This window comes from Trichechus manatus, unplaced genomic scaffold (assembly GCF_000243295.1).
Source record: "Trichechus manatus latirostris isolate Lorelei unplaced genomic scaffold, TriManLat1.0 scaffold00047, whole genome shotgun sequence".
NCBI classification, from domain to species: domain Eukaryota; kingdom Metazoa; phylum Chordata; class Mammalia; order Sirenia; family Trichechidae; genus Trichechus; species Trichechus manatus.
In genome coordinates, this window is record NW_004443983.1 from 10948128 (window position 1) to 10966027 (window position 17900).

General features: G+C 38.6%; 1 protein-coding gene and 1 pseudogene across 3 annotated transcripts in view; both read right to left on the reverse strand.

The window, feature by feature from the left end:
* Nucleotides 1–17900, reverse strand: part of CAMK4 (calcium/calmodulin dependent protein kinase IV) — a 303828-nt gene that overhangs the window by 60985 nt on the left and 224943 nt on the right. The gene's annotated exons all lie outside the window — the stretch shown is intronic.
* LOC111820711 (cyclin-dependent kinase 1 pseudogene) lies at nucleotides 13314–15824 on the reverse strand (annotated as a pseudogene).

Here is a 17900-nt window from a genome sequence, read left to right on the forward strand (position 1 = left end):
CTACGGTTATTTCTACCTACTCTTGTCCTAAAAAGATGAAACATGCATTTTCACATATCCTTAATTTATTTGGGACAGATTCAATTTTTTAATTACAGCATGTACAATGATTTTCTCTCATCTCTGATGTCAAATAAATAGTTTTCAAGAACTGAATGCAGAGTAAAAAAGCAGAGGAAAATGTAAGCAGGCTCACCTGCTGCAATGCACCTATGATTTTTACAGTGGATTACCTCACTTAGGAGCCCTGGTGGTGCAGTGGTTAAGAGCTCAGCTGCTAACCAAAAGGTCGGCAATTGGAATCCATCAGTTGCTCCTTGGAAACCCTATGGGGCAGTTCTACTCTGTCTTATAGGACCGCTATGAGTCGGAATCAACTGAACGGCAATGGGTGTTTCAGTGTGTGTCTCTCACTTATTTCCATCTCAGCCCTGAGTTTCTGCCATTCTAGAACCTCTGCCTGCTCATCTGTGTATCTGGTTTTTGGTCTAATATAATCATAGCAGTATATGGTAGTGGGAGGCAGACAGCAGAAAGATTAAGATCATAAGCCCTAGAGTTGTTTTTTATTTTGTCATCTAAGCATGCGTGGTTTAAAATCAGGAAAGGTGTGCATCAGGCTTGTATCCTTTCACCATACTTATTGAATCTGCATGCTGAGCAAATAATCGGAGAAGCTGGACTATATGGAGAAGAATGCCACATCAGGATTGGAGGAAGACTCATTAACAACCTTCGATATGCAGATGACACAACCTTGCTTGCTGAAACTGAAGAGGACTGGAAGCACCTACTGATGAAGATCATTGACTACGGCCTTCAGTATGGATTACACCTCAACATAAAGAAAATAAAAATCATCACAACTGGACTAATAAGCAACATCATGATAAACAGAGAGAGGATTGAAGTTGTCAAGGACTTAATTTTACTTGGATCCACAATCAACACCCATGGAAGCAGCAGTCAAAAAAATCAAATGATGTATTGCATTGGGCAAATCTGCCACAAAGACCTCTTTAAAGTGTTAGAAAGCAAACACATCATTTTAAGGACTAAAGTGTGACTGACCCAAGCCATGGTGTTTTCAATTACCTCATATGTACTCAAAAGCTGGACAATGAATAAGGAAGACTGAAGAAGAATTGATGCTTTTGAATTATGGTGTTGGCGAAGAATATGGAATATACCATGGACTGCCAGAAGAACAAACAAATCTGTCTTGGAAGAAGTACAGTTAGAATCCTCCTTAGAAGCAAGGATGGCGAGACTTTGTCTCACATATTTTGGACATATCAGGAGGGACCACAAGCTTGGTAAGTAGAGGATGAAAAAGAGGAAGACCCTCAACATGATGGATTGACACAGTGGCTGCAACAATGGGCTCGAGCATAGCAACAGATTGTGAGGATGGCGCAGGATCGGGCAATGTTTCTTTCTGTTGTGCATAGGGTTGCTATGAGTTGGAAATGACTTGACAGCATCTAACAACAAATAACAGCAACAACATCTAATCCTGGTTCTGCCACAAGCCAAATGTTATGATCTTGGGAAAGTCACTTAAGCTCTCTGAGACTCAGTTTCCTCATCTGTGAAATGGGTGTAACAAGACTGACAGCCTTACAGGAGTGAAGATAAAGTGAAATGATGTACATAAAGCTTTTAGCTAAAGCTTGGTCTGCAATAGGTGCTTAATGGTAAGGATGGCTAGTATTATTCTTGAGATTGCTATTGTTAGGTCTTGGTCATATATGTTCCAGTTCTATATTACTTTCAAGATTCTATCCTCTTTCAGTTTTCTAGCAGAAGAAAGCGTAAGCATTTAACGCTTTTGCAAAATGGCCCAACATGTGGAAAACAAAAGGAATGAATGTTATGACTCAGCATGTAACAAGGCTCTTCTTCAGTAATATTCAACTTAAAACAAGATGGCATTTCTGGAATTCTGCATCGTCCAGAGCCATTAAGCCTTGAGTGTGGCTAACAGCAATTTCATAGTCAAAATTTAGGAAGATAGCTTAAAAGTAAGATGCTGTGGATCTGGGTAGGTTCCAACATTCAAAGGACCATTTCAAATGATAAATCACAAAGAAGGTCAGAGTCTATGGAACATTCAACATATTATTCATAGAAATGTAAGTGTTTCAAGATTAAACTTCAAGAAGTAGAAACCAAGACTAGAATGTAAAGTGCATTTATGAAAAATTATGTTTTTCGATGTAGATTCTTCCCTGTATCTATCAACATGTCAAGTTCTATGAAATTAAATATCTTGTCAAAAACATAGGGAAATATGCTATGTCTACTTATTTACAATTTAAAAGCCATTATATTACCTCAAAAGTCCTCTCCTGCAAATTTGCTTGGGCATTATCAGTTTTTAAAATAATACGATTGAACAGTTTCTTGGATTATAAATATTTAGAGTCCTGTTGCCTTTTAGAAACCATGGATTTAAGGCCAGTTCTAAAATCTTCCCAGCACTCAAAATGCTGGAATCCTAAACAAGCTTTCATAATTAATTGGATTTAGTCAATGAATATGTATTGTGCCTACTCTATGCTCTTAATACAAAGGGGTGGATGTGGTGTGTGGGGGATGGAGTAGAAGGCAGAGGAAAGGTGTGGGGATATATACCATTTAAACATGGCTGCACTATTGACAACTGCAGCTCCTACAGGCCTCTATGCTGTATACGACATGTTGGAGACTTGTCAGCGATGAGAAAGAGATTAGGCACAACTTGTTTTCCCAAACTTATTGTCCTGTTACTGATTGGCTTGTTTACCTGCATTCCTTCTCCCTTGCCCAAAACTTATTGTTACTCACCCAAAACCCATTGTTCTGTTATTTGCTTTACTGCTTGCTGTATTGACTATAAAATAAACTCCTGGGACTGAAGCTGGGGTTCGACTCCTCAGAGTGACCCTCCTGGCCCCACTTCTCTGTAAGAGTTGTGGCATTGGTTATTGTCTCCACTGCCCCGACAACCGTCACCGCTGCGACAGAAAGGGATGATAGATAAAGATGAATAAGTCACTATTACTAGTCCTGGAGATAGGTTGTCAAGGGACAGGACCATGTACAGCTAACTAAAACACAGTATGTGGTAAGTGTTACACACCAGTGCTACAAAATGCCACGGGAGAAACTGTATTAATTGAAATTCTGTACCTATATTTCTCAGGAAGACAAAAAGAAACAAGATGAAAATATGCATTTAGCCTCTGAATTTATTACACATGAGGGAAGGAAGTGGGTAGGACCTTATATTACGGGTAGCTCTTTTCAGATTGTTCTCTATGAAATGTGCCAGGAAGTCATAGAAAACAAAAGAGCCTAAATGTTACATCTGCTTTGATTTAAAGAGATAAGAACAGAACATGGTAAGAAGCCCATAAGGCTGCTTAAATTAATGCACTTTTGGACAGACTGAAACTTAAAAGACCCAGAATCCCAAAGGCCAACAAGAAAGACTTCTACAGATATTTGGCAGGTGGTCAAGCTTAGGCGGGAAATTCTAACAACCTGGATTCCCCTGGTTGTGTGACTTTGCAAAAGCCTACCTCGCTGAGCTTCAGTGTGTTCTCAGTTGTCAAATGGGAGAAATACTATTACTGCTTTCATCACAGGAAAAGAACTGTGGAAAACTGGTAAGCACCTGCTCATGTTACTGAACTTCAAGGATAAAAAAAGGATTCTTAGATCTCTAGCCAGAGAAAGCAGATCATCTCCAGGGAAGAAAATAACAAGTTGGTGTCACATTTCTGCAAGGCAACTTTCCATTCAAGGGATGATAGAGTAATGCATACAGACTGCTGAGGTTAGGAAAGAATGCCTCATAAATGTAACCAGATGCCTTTCAAGAATAAAATAACCATTAGTAGTCATGAAAGAACTTGGGGAACATAAGCTGACATGCACTTCTGGAAATTCAAACCGAAAACTATTTAATGACAGCCAACTAAGAAGTGAAGAGAAAATACTGTGATACAGAACTGGTGGTAGGCATCAAATCCATTTACGTGAAGAACAAAAACTAAACATTGGTCAGGAATATGATGCAGAATGTATATATTATAAACCTTACGTAAAATAGTGATACAACAAGCCAGAATTTAAAGGTAAAGGTCAGTGGAAGGAAGTGCATGTGAGTTAATTTTCTTATTTTTCTTGGTAGGAAGATAATTATATACTGCTTAAGTTTTATAAAACATAAAATAGAAGTTGAAGGATGTTTTTTAAAGTTATAAAAGGAGTAAACAGAACAACTAAAAAGATGTTTAGATTACACTGTATTAGATTAAATAAAGATTCCATGTGGATTAAAAAGCTCTCAAACCAACAAACGTGGATTAAACTAATAAATGTATCAAACTAATAACTCTTGATTAAAGAGCTATTAAACTGACAAAAAGATAAGGACAAAACAAAAATAGATAAATATTTTCAGAGTAAATACATGAGGTTTTTAAAGAGTACCAAAAAAGCAAACCAAATCTGTTATTGTAGAGTCGATTACAACTCAGTGACCCTATAGGACAGAGTAAAACTGCCCCATAGGGTTTCTAAGGAGTGGCTGGAGGATTTGAACCGCTGACCTTTTGGTTGGCAGCCAAGCTCTTAACCACTGCCTCACCAGGACTCCTTAAAAAGTACATATATGTAAATATATATACACGTATACATAATTGGAATGCATAGAGATTTCCTAAAAACAGATATAACAATATATAAAATCTTAGAATCCATGAAGAAAGACATATTTGACACCATAGGAGAAAATTATTTCATATAAGAACAGAAAAACTAGGAGAAAACATGTAGTTTGTCTGTCTGTCTATCTATTTATCTATCTACCTATGTATTATGCATCCATCTGTGTATATGATATAGATTATATATAAAGTTATATATATAAATATATGATAAAGTTTAAAATTGGAATATATAAAGAGTTCCTATATACCCATAAAAAAATATAAAAATCATTTTAAAAAGGCAAAGAATGAATAGGAAAAAGCCAAAGAACATAACAACCAACATATAGGAGATTAAAATGGCTTATAAACATATGACGTATATATTATATTATAACGTATATATTATATTACGAAACTGCAAATCAAAACAGTGAGTTATTTTTATCATTTAGACCAGCTCCCCCCTCCCCTCAAATGGCATTGATACTATCCAGGATTGGTTAAATGCAGATACTAGTAAAAAGGCAGACTCATAAACTATTGGCAGGATTATAAAGTGTTAAAGCCTTGCAATTTTGCAATATTTGTTAAAAAAAAAATCTAGAGTGACTATATCCTTTGGCTCATAGAGGCTGCTTTTTGGAATCTATCTTAAAGAAATATTTCACAGTGTATAAAAAATGCCTACTAGGATGTTTATTACAATATTAATTATAATTTTAAAAATTAAAAACCAAAAATATCCTTAACTATACATATGTTGTTGTTAGGTGCCATTGAGTGGGTTCTGAAACACTGCCTGGTCATGCATCATCCTCACAATTATTGCCATGTTTGAGCCCATTGTTGCAGCCACTGTGTCAATCCATCACGTTGAGGGTCTTCCTCTTTTTCCCTAACTCTCTACTTTACCAAGCATGATGCCCTTCTCCAGGGATTGGTCCCTCCTAATAACATGTCCAAAGTACCTGAGACAAGGTCTTGCCATCCTCGCTTCTAAGAAGCATTCTGGCTGTGCTTCTTCCGAGACAAATTTGTTCCCTCTTTGGTAGTCCATGGTATTTTCAATATTCTTCGCCAACACCATAATATAACTGCATCATTTCTTCTTTGATCCTCCTTATTCATTGTCCAGCTTTCGCATGCATATGAGGCGACTGAAAACATCATGGCTTGGGTCAGGCGCACCTTAGTCCTTAAAGTGACATCTTTGTTTTTTTTTTTAACACTTTAAAGAGGTCTTTTGCAGCAGATTTGCCCAATGCAGTATGTCATTTGATATCTTGATTTCTGCTTCCATAAGCATTGATTGTGGATCAGAGTAAAATAAATCCTTGACAACATTAATATTTTCTCCATTTATCATGATGTTGCTTATTGGACCAGTTGTGAAGATGTTTCTTTTCTTATGTTGAGGTATAATCCATACTGAAGGCTGTAGTCTTTGATCTTCATCAGTAGGTGCTTCAAGTCCTCTTCACTTTCAGCAAGCAAGGTTGCGTCATCTGCATATCAAAGGTTGTTAATGAATCTTCCTCCAGTCCTGATGCGGCGTTCTTCTTCATATAGTCCACCATGCTCAGCATGTAGACTGAATAAGTATGGTGAAATGATATAACCCTGATGCATAACTTTCTTGATTTTAAACCATGCAGTATCCCTCTGTTCTGTTCGAACAACCGGACAACTGCCTCTTGATCTATGTATAGCTACCTCATACCTCATGAGCACAATTAAGTGTTCTGGAATTCCCATTCTTTGCAATGTTATCCATGGTTTGTTTTGACCCACCCAGTCGAATGCCTTTGCATAGTCAATAAAACACAGGAAAACATCTTTTGGTAGTCACTGCTTTCAGCCAGGATCCATCTCACATCAGCAATAACATCCCTGATTCCTCCTCCACTTCTAAATTCGGCTTCAATTTCTGGCAGTTCCCTGTTGCAACTGTTTTTGAATTTTCTTCAGCAAAATTTTACTTGGGTGTGATATTAATGATATTGTTCGATAATTTCTGCATTCTGTTGAATCACCTTTCTTTGGAATGGGCACAAATATGGATCTCTTCCAGTTGGTTGGCCCAGTAGCTGTCTTCTAAATTTCTTTGCATAGACGAGTGAGCACTTCCGGCATTGCATCCCTTTGTTGAAACATCTCAATTGGTATTCCATCAATTCCTGGAATCTTGTTGTTTGCCAATGCTTTCAGTGCAGCTTGGACTTCTTCCTTCAATGCCATCAGTTCTTGATCATATGCTACCTCCTGAAATGGTTAAACATTGACCAGTTCTTTTTGGTACAGTGACTCTATATTCCTTCCGTCTTCTTTTGATGCTTCCTGAGTCAGTCGATATTTTGCTCATAGAATCCTTCAAAATTGTAACTCAAGGCTTGAATTTTTCTTCAGTTGTTTCAGTTTGAAAAACGATTGTGTTCTTCACTCTTGGTTTTCTAACTCCAGGTCTTTGCACATTTCATCATAATACTTTAGTCTGTCTTCTCGAGCCGCACTTTGAAGTCTTCTATTCAGCTCTTTTACTTCATCATTTCTTCTTTTGCTTTACGTACTCTGCATTCAAGAGCACATTTCTGAGTCTTTTCTGACATCCAGTTTGGTCTTTTCTTTCCTTCCCCGTCTTTTTAATGACCTTTTGCTTTCTTCATGTATGATGTCCTTCATGTCATACCACAACTTGCCTTGTCTTCTGCCACTAGTGTTTAATGTGCCAAATGCATTCTTGAGGTGGTCTCTAAATTCAGGTGTGGGATATACTCAGGGTCATAGTTTGGCTCTCACAGACTTGTTTTTAATTTTCTTCAGTTTCAACTTGAACTTGCATATGAGCAATTGATGGTCTGTTCTGCAGTAGGCCCTGGCCTTGTTCTGACTGATGATACTGAGCTTTTCCATGGTCTTTTTCTGAAGATAGTTGATTTGATTCCTGCGTATTCCATCTGGTGAAGTCCATTTGCATAGTTACCATTATGTTGTTGAAAAAACGTATTTGCCAGGAAAAAGTCGTTGGTCTTGCAAAATTTTATCATGCAATCTCTGGCATCATTTCTATCACCAAGGCCATATTTTCCAACTACCAGTCTTTCTTCTTTGTTTGCAACTTTTGCATTCCAATCACCAGTAATTATTAATGCATCTTGACAGCATGTCTGATCAATGTCAGACTGCAGAAGTTCGTAAAAATCTTCGATGTCTTCATCTTTAGCATTATTGGTTGGTGCATAAATTTGAATAACAGATGTATTAACTGGTCTTCCTTGTAGGCATATGATTATCTTATTACTGACAGCATTGTACTTCAGGATAGATCTTGAAATGTTCTTTTTGACTTTGACTGCAACGCCATTCCTCTTCATTTTGTCATTCCTTGCATAGTAGACCATATGATTGTCTGATTCAAAATGGCCAATACAAGTAATTTCAGCTCACTAAGGCCTAGGATATCCATCTGTATGTGTTTCATTACATTTCTGACAAATTTCAATTTTCCTAAATTCACACTTCATTAATTTCACGTTCCTATCAATGGATGTTTGCAACAGTTTCATCTCATTTTGAGTTGTGCCACATCAACAAATGAAGCTTCCAAAAGCTTTACTTCACCCACTTCTTCAAGGTCCACTACTTTGAGGAGGCAGCGCTTCCCCAGTCATATTTTGAGTGTCTTCTAACCTGAGGTGCTCATCTTCTGGCACTTTATCAGAAAATATTCTGCTGTTATTCATAAGGTTTTCACTGGCCAATTTTTTTAGAAAGTAGATCGCCAGGTCCTTCTTCCCAGTCTATCTTAGTCTGGACGCTCTGTTGAAACCTGTCCACCATGGGTGACCCTGCTAGCATTTGAAATACTGGTGGCATAGCTTCCAGCATCACAGCAATAGGCAAGCCACCACAGTATGACAAACTGACAGACAAGTGGTGGAAATATCCATATAGGACCTGGGTAAACATATTACAGAACATCCACAATATGAAAAACCATGTAGCCACCAAAAGAATGAAAAAACCCATATGCTCTAAATTATAGTGGGCAGAATTAAGACCTTCAAGAAGATTCCATGCCCTAATCCCTGGGACTGTGACTATGTTACCTTACATGGCAAAAGGGAATTGGCATATGTAGTTAAAATTTAGACTTAAAATAGAAGGAGTATCCTTGATTATCCAGGTGGGCTCAATGTAATAGCATGAACCTATAAAAGCAGAAGAGGAGGGCAGAAGAGTCAGTCAGAGAGATTCAAAGCACGAGAAGGATTCAAGGTACCACTGCTGGCTTGAAGATGAGGAAGCCAACCATCAAGGCAGTATCAGGGAACTGAATTCTGCCAACAGAACGAATGAGTTTGGAAGCAGATTCTTCCCCAGACCACCAGAAAGAGATTCAGCCCTGCCCAAACCTTAATTTTGGCATTGTGAGATCCGTAGCAGAGAATTCAGCCAAGCTATGCCTAACTTCTCCTCTACAGAACGGTGAGATATAGATGGATATTATTTTAAGCTTTTTTTAAAAAATAATATTGTGTTGTGTTCTTGGTAGAAGTTTACACAGCAAATTTGGTTTCCTTTTAACAATTTCTATACATATTGTTCAGTGACATTGGTTACATCTTTCACAATGTGTCGACTTTCTCATTATTTCCATTCTGGTTGTTTCATTTCTATTACTCTAGCTTCCCTGCCCCTCTTACCTTCTCATTTTTGTTTTAGGGTAAATGTTGACTGTTTGGTCTCATATAGATGATTTTTTTAAAAAAAAGTATTGTGTTTTAGGTTAAAGTTTACAATGCAAATTAGTTTTTCATTAAAAAATTTGTACACAAATTGTTTTGTGACATGGGTTGCAATCCCTGCAATGTGTTAGCACTCTCTCCCTTTCCCTTTCCACCTTGGGTTCTCCATGTCCATTCGTTCAGTTTTCCTGTTCCTTTCTGCCTTCTCATCTTTGCTTTTGGGAAGATGTTGCCACTTTGGCCTCGTAGACTTGGTTGAACTAAGAAGCACCTTCCTCACGTGTGTTACTGTTTTATAGGCCTGTTTAATCTTTGGCTAAAAGGTGGACTTCGGGAATGGCTTCAGTTCTGAGTTAGCAGGGTGTCAGGGGGTCACAGTCTTGGGTGTTCCTCTAGTCTCTGTCAGACCAATAAGTCTAGTCTTTTTTTTTTTTTTGAGTTTGAATTTTGTTATACATTTTTCTCCCACTCTGTCAGGGACCCTCTATTGTGATTTCTGTCAGAGTGATCGGTGGTGGTAGCCAGGCACCATCTAGTTCTCCTGGGCTCAGGCTGGTGGAGGCTGTGGTTCATGTGGTCCTTTAGTCCTTTGGACTAATACTTTCCTTTTGTCTTTGGTTTTCTTCATTCTCCTTTACTCTAAACATGATGGGACCAATAGATATATTGTTGTTCCATTTCCACTAATCTAGCTTCCCTGACACCCCTTACCTTCTCATCTTTGTTCTAGGGTAAATGTTGACTGTTTGGCCTCATATAGATGATGTTTTATAGGACCATAGTACTCACAAGCGATTTTGTTTATTTTATTATGAGCCTATCTGTTATTTAGCTGAAGGGTGACCTACGGGAGCGGTTTCAGTACAAAGTATGAAGGGTATCTCAGGGCAATATTCTCAGGGGTTCCTCTAGTCTTTACCAGTCCAGTAAGTCTGGTCTTTTTTTAAGACTTTGAATTTTGTTCTACATTTTTATCCCATCCTATCCAGGACCATCTATTGTGTCCCTGGTTAGAATGGTCGATTCAAAAGACCTTTAATTGGACTATTTTATTAACTCAATTCTAAAAATACTATCATTCTTTCAAAATATTTAATTCACATATGCCATACCTACATATAAATTAGTAAGATTTTATTGTACATTATGTATTAACTTCTCTGCATCATTATTGACTCTGTATTTTAATTTCACAAATAAAAAAAAAACCAAACCCATTGCCATCGAGTTGATTCCAACTCATAGCGGCCCTATAGGACAGAGTAGAACTGCTCCATAGGTTTCCAAGGAGCTCCTGGTGGGTTTGAACTACCGACCTTTTGGTTAGCAGCGGTAACACTTAATCACTACACCACTAGGGTTTCCAATTTCACAAATAGAAAAAAAGAAAAAAAACCTCTCTTGTAGAGATTAGGACAACATTAAGATTTCCTCTTTAGAGCGCAGGGTTATGCTCAAGTATATGAAAATCTTATATTGGTGATGAAATATAGATCCTTCTCCCCCACTAAAAAGAGTGCAGAATGAAACAGAAATAGAGCAAGTCAAATACATTGCATTTCTGAGGCTGATAAATAACCTCAGAGACTGGAGTACAGAAGTTTTGACAACTAAAATTAGATACAGGTCTTAAAGTTGTCAAACTCATCACTTACTGGTGATAGCTGGCTACATCAGAATCACCTGGTACAGCTTTTGAAAAATAGATTCCTGGGGTTCCTTTCTCAATTTTCAAAGTCAGAGTTGTTCCAGGTAAGGCAAGAGTTAGCCCCCAGGTGTTTACAGTGTACAACATATTTAAGAACTATGGCCCTAAAGACAACCCCCATATAAAAGTGAATCAGAAGCACCATAGCACAAACTAATAATATGCATGAGATGAGGCTCCAATTCAGTAGCCTTTTCATCTAGTCGCACAAATATTTGGAAAAGATGAAAAGTAGGTTACTCATTATAGCAACCAAGTCAGTTCTGAATTGAAGCATAATTGACTATGTTTTCAAACATTTCTAACACCATGCATCAAGAGCAGTGAGGTTGCATACTGCATCTGTACCATAGTCTCAAGGCTGCAAAAATTTGTAACGTCTATGGATGTATATATTACTGAAACAAAAATATCTTGAAGTCCAGATACTATACCTAACTCTATAGGATGCACTGTTATTTTCTATCCTGCCTTTTGTGTGTGTGTCTGTGAATGCTGGTCCTGAACCACTAAAGGATTACAACTTAAAATTTGAAAACCAGATCTAGTTCAACAAAATCAGAAGTAGCAATTGCCACGCCATGGCCACCAGCATCTCAATTAAATCTTTTGTGTGACCTTTTATTTACCGAATTCCCACCATAATTATCTTAGCAGAAATTTTAACAGCCACAGTCTAACCCCAAACTACTTCAATGTCCAGACTCTGCATTCTCTTGCTGCAGACTGGCTTCCATCAAATACCCAGAACAAGGCAACCAGAATCTCACATTTTATACATCCACGGCCAAGAGACTAATCCACACTTTCTCCTACAGAGTTCAAAGCCCAAGACAAGGGATTTGATTAATATGAATTGGATAAATCATCCATGCATATGTAATCAATTGGGTCTAAGAATCAATAACACACAAATGCCCATTCTAGCCACATGTAACCAGGAATAAAAGTAGAGGGAATACTGGTCAGACAACAGATAGATGTCCACACACCAATAAACTATTTTTATAGACATTTCTCTTGACTCTAGCAAATAAGTTAAAATAGGCTGCTTATAGATGAGAATCACAATCAGCAGTGTTATAAAACAATTTAATTCCTGAAGCTAGTGGTTTTAGCTAAACATTTGTACCTTAGAACCTTTTTAAGAAGCTGCTAATAAACTTTATGCCAAAATATGCAAATAGTCTTTTAAGTTAGACTTTTGAAAGCCAAGATAAGCAACCCCTACATACAGTTATCACCTCTGACCAAGGCATGACAATTCACTTAGACAACTAGCTTTTGTAACCTAACTAAAAATAGGATGCAAAACCCAAACCAAACCCATTGCTGTAGAGTAGATTCAAAATTGTTCTTCCCTGCTGTGGACAGTCCTTGATCTTTGACAGTAAAACTTAGCAAAACTTCGGAATTCCTTAATGTTAGTTTTATAATTCACTGAAAACTCCTATAAATTTAGCATCATTTCCCATAGCTGGGTAGTTTTCTCATTCTGGAAGCTTAAATCTAAATGGTCACAAATTAAAATGCCAGTATAAATAAATTCATTTTTAGGCCAGTTGTATAGTTACCACATGGCAAGAAACTGACATGAAGATTTAAACATTCAGAGGATAAAAATTCTCCAGAACATTATAAAACTTGAACTTGTGAACACATTTTCTTATATTTTACTAGTTCCAACTTGCAAAATTCTAGGAAAACAGGACTGCTGTAAAGATTGAGATGATTTAGCCAGGCCAAGCCCGTTGCCACTGAGTTGTTTCTGACTCACAGTGACCATATAGGACAGAGCAGAACTGCCCCATAGAGTTTCCAAGGAGTGGCTGGTGGATTTGAACTGCTGACCTCTTAACCACTGTTCAGAGCAGTCATAGCTCTTAACCACTAGGGCTCCTGAGATGACTTAAGCCAACTCCAATTTGTCTTGATTCCTGACATCAATACTAGATTTATAATTTCATTGCAGTAACAAACAGTTGTTATAGTGATTTCTATACAGATATACAGATGAATTCAAATTCATATAGAACAATATTTACATTTTACTACACTTTTGAAATTAGAAGATGAAGTATAGCTTGAGTTTTACAACAAAGAAAAGTACATAAGACAAAAATAGAGTTAACAGTAAAAGTATAACTATCTGTTCTTGATACAACACATGGAAACTTTTTGTCAGAAAGCTACATCTTCTTAATCCGTTTGTTCAAATCGTTAAAGTACGGATGATTCAATGCCATTTTGCCAGACATTCATTTGGCAGGATCGTGGACTAACATTTCTGAGAGCAAATCCAAGCCATTTTCATCCAAGTTTTTGACATGGGATGCTAGGCTTCCTGGTTTCTACTTGGGAAACGTATTCTTATAGTCCTGTCACGATTCCACTTCTGGCCACACTTCATTATTGGGGGTGCCTAAAGCTCTGAAAATCCTGAAGAGTTGAACAACTTCTGAATCCCCATGGAAAAGTGATTTCTTAGTTGTTGAGAGCCTGGTTGCTAACAGAAGACTGGCAGTTTGAATCCACCAGCTGCTCCTTGGAAACCCTATGGGGCAGTTCTACTCTGTCTTATAGGATCTCTATGAGTCAGAATCGACTCTACAGCAATGGGTTTGGTTTTTTGGTATACTTCAAATTTAACTAGAGTTGAATAGCAAGCTGACCCCAACAATACTTCTGGAGATCTACACCAGAGAGTTACTACCTCAGGTGTATATACTGTAACAGATATTCCAGAAGATCTGGCAAGCCCCAAATCAGCCAGTTTAATTGTTCCTTTGTCATCCATCAAAAGATTTTGAGGTTTTAGGTCTCTGTTGAGAACTCTTGTAGAATGGCAAAACACAATTCCTTTGTAGGGTTTGGTACAAAGAACCCTAAACAAGAGAAGAATCCATGAACTGACCCAGAGGGATAGAATCCAAGTATTTCTTGAGATCCATGGAAAAGAATTCAGTGACGAGATATAACCTGGAGTCTTGCATAAGCGCATCTTGAAGACTGACTATATTTGGATGACTAAGTTCTTTTAATAGAAAAATTTCCCAACTTGCAATACTAGGAACTCCTTCCTCTTCACTTTCTAGTCTGATTTTCTTCATGGCTACAACTTGACCTATAGTTTTGTGTCTACTCTTATATACAACTCCACAGGTTCCTTCCCCAATTTTCTATTTTGGTATAGTCTTCCATAGTTACTTAATATGTATTGTAGATCTGCACTAAAGGGCCTCAGATCCATCAATTAGGCAGCCTGTAGACTGTCAAAGGAGCCAATCAGAGCCTAGTTACACTTGGGCTAGCTTTCCTGGGTGGCTAGAGTGCAAACGAAAGCTGTTTTAAGGTTTTAAGTTTGTTACACAGCAACAGAAACCTAATACATAAGTGGAAAGATTTTCAAGGCATATTGTTAAAAGAAAAGAGCAAGTCAGAGAGCAATACAAAACCCAAAAGTACATAAATATATTGCCTATTTATATTTTTATATGCCAAGAAGCCCCATGTAACCTCAGCCACAGCCCTCATTCCTTCTTTTTGATTACTAATCTGTTTTAGCTTGTCCTCTAAGATACGCCAAATAGTCTGGAAACCTTTGAAAAATGCCTGCTATAGTTAATGCTCTGAAGAAGCACAACTGACTGCCTAATGTATAAGACAAAGAAGAAAAATAGGAGAAAATAAGAACACAGAATAAGTCTACACATTAAAAACAAACAAAACAAGCCAAAACACTTGTGATTAAAAAAAATATCAAAAAGCCCTGAAAACCAATGGCATTTAAGTTTATTCTTGTTTCTGGGTGAAACTTTGGATACTTAATTTATTTTCCCATAGAAGCCAGGTTTTAGGTTGTTTAAAATAAACTATGTTATAAAACTGACACATCCCACAATTATTAACAGTAGGCTGGTCTGGGTGTAATTGGCAGCATTTTAAGGATGCCTCCCTCATGACTTTTGCCCTTATATAATTCCCTCCCCTTTGCGAGTGAGTAGAAACTGTAAATATGATGAGATATCACTCCTGTGATTACAGTAATCCACATAGAAAAAGGAAAATTATCCAGGTGGACCTAATCTAATCACATGAGCCCTTGAAAAGCAGAGTTTTCTCTGGCTGGCAGAAAAAGAAGTCAGGGATTGGAAGCATGAGGAGGATTTGAAGTGCTGTAGCTGGCTTTGAAGATGGAGGGGGACACATGCCAAGGAATGTGGGTAGCCTGTAGGGGCTGAGAGCAGCCCCTGGCTGACAAACAGCAAGGAAACAGGGACCTCAGTCTTATAACCACATGGAAGGGGAATCTACCCAACAACCTAGATGAGCTTGGAAGCAGAATATTTTCCACAGCCTTTAGATGAGAGCCCAGTCTGGCTGACACCTTGATTTCCACCTTGTGAGACCCTAAGCAGAGAGCCTAGCAGAGCCCACTCAGACTTCAGAACTACAGAACTGTAAGATAATAGATGAGTGTTGTTTTAAGATGCTAAGTTTGTGGTGATTTGCTAGTCAGCAATAGAAAACAAATATACTGGGTATTTTGCAGTTAGTAAATTGTAAACTCAAGGACATAAATATAAATTCTTGGCACCAAAGGTGCCATGTGTCACTGAGTGACTCCACAGCAGTAGGGACTAAATAAATGCTCAATAAATATTGGTTTGGTTGGTTGGATGGTTGGATGGATGAATGAATAAATAAATGAATGAAGCAGTGAACAGTCTTTGATCAGTCAAGTCATCTAAATATTTATGGAGTGCTTAATATGTGTCAAGAATCATTCTGGATGTTGAATATACTACACCAATGTCCAAGAATTCCCTGGTGGTACACTGGTTAAGAGTTCAGGCTCCTAACCAAAAGGTCAGTAGTTCAAATCCACCAGCTGCTCCTTGGAAACCCTATGGGGCAGTTCTACTCTGCCCTATAGGGTTGTTATGAGTTGGAATTGACTAGCTGACAGTGGATTTGGTTTTTATACTCTAGTAAAGGGGAAAAAACAACAGAAATAGACATATACACATTAAAAAAAAAAGGGATGCAGATACGACTAAGTGTTACAGAAGAAACCTCATTTAATGTGATAGAGTAATGGGGTAAGGCGACTAGGTGCAAATTTAATTAGGATGGTTGGGGAAGACATCTCAGGGGAGGAGATATTTGATAAAGAGGAAATAGAATGGGGAAAGCGGAGAAGAAATTTCATAGAAGAGTACACAATTCCAGGGACTAGAAGTCACATGTTGGAGGTCAGCAAGGGGCCTTTTCAGGCAGGACTTTGAGGGACATGGATGGCAGTTGTGTGTGATGGAAAGATACTGAGTGCTGAGAGAGGAAATGCTGTGATACACTGCATTCTTTCAGCTTATAAATCAATGACGAATCCCAAACATACAAGCAAAGTCTTAAATATTGTTAAATAAACGTGGGGAAATCTGATGACTACAGAGATGCCAACACAATAATCCATACAACCTGCAAGTGTGATGTATCATGTCTAGAGTCAAAAGTTATACTTGCTTTCAGGGCAAAATGGCACTCTAGGCAGAAGCACCACGCCGTCCCTCCACAGCAAAGATCTGAAAAACTAAGCTGAACAGAGAGTACAACAATCCCGAAACCCTAAAACATCAAATGAAGAGATAAAGAACTCAGCCAAGAACCAAATGGAGTGAAAACTGACAGAGAACAGAGAGCAAGGAGAGATTCATGCAGAGGTCCCCTACCAGCTAACGCAGCGTGGATCTGCCATCTTGGACTCCCATCGGAGACCAGCAAACAGGGGGTACGAGAAAGCAGCCTCACGGAGCATCCAGCGGGAGACAAAACAACTGGTAATTTGTGATATACGCTTTCCCACCCCCTACCCTTCTTCACCCCGACTTGGCCTCCTCTGCTTCCTGCGGCCACAGTCTCTTGACCGGGAAACAGCGGCTGCTTGGATTCAACACACACGAACAGGTGGCTCTCTGAGTGCCATTTGTTGGCTGCTGGTGTTGCTTTTTTTCTACTTCTTCTTATTTCTTCCTTGCCTCTCCCCACCTCCCCCTCCTTTCGCTCGAGTACCTTGCTCCGTGCGCCATCTTTGCTTCTTCCTGAGGGGGTATAGAGCTCTGGTAATTTGTGATATATGCTTTCCCACTCTCTACCCTTCTTCACCCACACTCGGCCCCCTCTGTTTCCCACGGACACAGTCTCTTGTCCAGAAACACCAGCCCTCACTAGCTGGCTCTCTGAGTTCCATTTGTTGGCTGCTAGTGTTGCTTTTTTTTTTTCTGCTTCTTTTGATTTCTTACTTGCCTCTCGCCACCTCCCACTCCCTTCACTCAGGTGCGCCATCTTTGCTTCTTTCTGAGGGGCTGCGGAGCTCCGTTCGAGTGTGGAGCTGCTTCCCGTTTGGGATGCCACGCTGGTGGGATCCCGGGGCTTTGTTTGCTTGTTTGTTTTGAATTGTTTGCTTGTTTTCTTTTCCTTTTCTTGAGTTGGGAGCCCTTTCTGGCCAGGCTGAACTGCGTGGCTGGGAGACTCCCCTTCGGCTTCCACAGACGTGCAGAGGGATCCCTAAGGCCATTTCTCTTTACGTTGGTTTTTTTTTTTTTCTGTTTCTTTGGGGGGCTTTTTTGTATTTCTTTTTTTAATTTGTTTTGTTTTCTTTCTCCTCTTTTTCCCTTTTTGTCTTTCTTCATTGCTCAGTTTCTTGTCTCTCTATATCTTCCTTCTCTTTCTGTTCCCTGAATA